This window comes from Pan troglodytes, chromosome 13 (genome assembly GCF_028858775.2).
Source record: "Pan troglodytes isolate AG18354 chromosome 13, NHGRI_mPanTro3-v2.0_pri, whole genome shotgun sequence".
Lineage (NCBI taxonomy): Eukaryota > Metazoa > Chordata > Mammalia > Primates > Hominidae > Pan > Pan troglodytes.
The window spans coordinates 26725656-26729006 of NC_072411.2; positions in this window are offsets into that span (position 1 = coordinate 26725656).

The following is a 3351-nucleotide window of genomic DNA, read 5'->3' on the forward strand; positions in this document are numbered from 1 at the left end:
GTCAATTGTTAAACATTAAACAACCACTATGATATATCAAGAGCAGTGAGAGATGAAGATTTTTATGAAATTTAAGATTTATTAAAGTCTCTAAATATTCCATTTTTGTTCAGTCTGTGATTTTATAATACACGACCTACCCATTTATATTTCTTATGAACACATATATCATTATTATTGCTATTATTGGAAAAATTACAGAAAAGATTCATTTTACCCTGGAGGCCTAAGTTAAATAAATATATTACCTAGGCAGATATGGATCTCAATCAGCAGACGTCACTATGTAGGCTCATCTTGATAAGATGATTTAGTTTCCCTGCTCACGATCACATTTCTTCTTCCAAAAGTAATTTAAATCAAAGTCAATCTTTAGCTACAACTTTAAATGAAGCAGATATCCACTAATGTAAATTTTTTAAAATAATTTTTTATAAGCATGTGTTTTGAAATCATTGTTAGTGAACGCTTTCCTACTTTTCTGAGGTCTAGAATGAATTGTTCTAAAATCAGGATGGCAGTTTGCTATTACTTAGAAGTGTGATGGCAGGGGCTCTAGATCTAAATTCTGACACTTCCACTAACTTACTTATCTTAAACAGGTTGGCTTTTTACAAAATGATAAACTGCACCGTATTAATAGATTCCAAATGGGGCCATATGTCAGAATTATCTAAAACTTTTTTTTTTTTAGGGCAAAAGAAGTTATATCATAAAATTAAGTCTCTCTCCTCCCCTGCCCTACCTCTGACAGTAGTTCTCCTTCCCAGGCACAGCTGCTGCTGAATGTTTCTTGTATATCTTCAAGAAATTATTGTCTGGAACTAAACACACACACACACACACACACACACACACACACACAAAACCCAAAAAAAATATGTGTTTGGAAAGAGAGAGGCAGAAAAAAATTAAATAAAATTGATTCATTTTTTGATCTGTTTTAATACGTCCAAATCTATTTTATCTGTATCCCCAAGCACTTCCCTAGAATCTTTTGAATTAAATTCCAAGTACCATGTTACTTCTTCTCTAAATATTTTAGTGTGTATGTGTAAAAACAAGACTTATATGGAGAGCAACTTCTGGCACAACAGTGGTGCTGTACCATATCACTGACCCTCTTTCCACTGAAATTGCTAAAAACTGTAAAAAACAAACAAACAAAAACTAACAACCATTTAAAGCCTCAGGAAAAGGTCCTAGGAACAAAGAGCTAATGAATAAATATATATTCAAGATCGCCGAAAAAACTTCATTTAAACAGTCTAGAGTTTGTTGTATTTGAAAAAACAAACAAACAAACAAAATAAACCCTGCTCCCTCTCAGCTTACAGCCAAGAACACAGAGGGTACTTATTTCCCCCATCTCCCAGAGTACTTTATTCCTGGAAGGAGCAGAACATCAGCCTGGCTTATCCATCTCCCAGCTACCTATTGCTGCTGCTAAGTCACAAGCCAGTGCAGTCAAGAGATAGGAGAACCCTTCAGCTGGCCAGCTTCCACTCATGAAATGCAGACTTACCTTACGCATGGCACGTTGAGCAAATTGGGGTCCTGACCATCCTTGTCCTGGATCATGAGTCAGTGTTTCCATGCCAAGTGAGGCCAGCCAAAGGGCCTCTGGTGAACTATTCCTCCTCCAGCTGGGGTGTCACTCAAAGAGAAGTTTGCCATTCTCCTAGCTCCAGAGGTGACAGTAGTGGATTTGAAGTGGCAGAAGATGAAAAGCAGACTGGAAGATAGAGTAATAGAGATTTCACATGAAGATCAAGGAGAAAAAATAATAAAATGTAAAGACAGCACCAACCAAAAGCACAGAACCAGATGGATTCACAGCTGAATTCTACCAGAGGTACAAACAAGAGCTAGCACCATTCCTACTGAAACTATTACAAAAAATTGAAAAGGAGGGACTCCTCCCTAACTCATTCTATGAGGCCACCATCATTCTGATGTCAAAACCTGGCAGAGATACAACTAACAAGAAAAAGAGAAAACTTCAGGCCAATATCCTTGATAAATATCAATGCAAAAATCCTCAGTAAAATACTGGCAAACCAAATCCAGCAGTACACCAAGAAGCCTATCTACCATGAGCAAGTATGCTGCATCCCCAGTATGCAAGATTGGTGCAGCATACACAAATCAATAAATGTGATTCATCACATAAACAGAAATGAAGACAAAAACCACATGATTATCTCAATAGATGCAGAAAAGGCCTTCAATAAAATTCAACATCCCTTCAAGTTAAAAATTCTCAATAAACTATGTATTGATGGAACATATCTCAAAATAATAAGAGCCATTCATATCATACCCACAGCCAATATCATACTGAATGGGCAAAAGCTGGAAGCATTCCCCATGAAAACTGGCAAAAGACAAAGATGCCCTCTCTCACCACTCCTATTCAACATAGTATTTTAAGTTCTGGGCAGGGCAATTAGGCAAAAAAAAAAAAAAAAAAAAAGAAATAAAGAGTATCCAAATAGGAAGTGAGGAAGTCAAATTATCTTTGTTTGCAGATGTCATGATGCTATTAGAAAACACCCTTGACTCAGCCCAAAAGCTTCTTATGCTGATTAGCAACTTCAGAAGTCTCAAGATACAAAATCAATGTGCAAACATCGCTAGCGTTCCTATACAACAACAACAGGCAAGCAGAGAGCCAAACTATGAATGAACTCCCATTCACAATTGCTACAAAGAGAATAAAGTATGTAGGAATACAGCTAACAAAGGAAGTGAAGGACTTCTTCAAGAAGAATTACAAACCACTACTGAAAAAAATCAGAGGACACAAACAAATAGGAAAACATTCCATGCTCATGGATAGGAAGAATCAACATCGTTAAAATGATAACACTGCCCAAAGTAATTTATAGATTCAGTGCTATGCCCATTAAATTACCTATGACATTCTTCACATAATTAGAAAAAAACAGTTTAAAATTCAGATAAAACAAAAATAAAAATAAAAAAAGGCTCACATAACCAAGACAATCGTAAGCAAAAAGAACAAAGCTGGAGGCACCACGCTACCTGACTTCAAACTACACTATAAGCCTCCACTAACGAAAACACCATGGTACCGGTATAAGAACAGACACACAGACTGACGGAACAGAATAAAGAACTCAGAAATAAGACCACACACATACAACCACCTGATCTTTCAGAAACCTGACAAAAGCAAGCAATGCAGAAAGGACTCCCTATTTAATAAATGGTGTTGGGAGAACTGGCTAGCCATATGCAGAAAATTGAAACTGGACTCTTTCTTATGCCTCATACAAAAATTAACTCAAGATGGATTAAAGACTTAAATGTAAAACTGAAAACTAT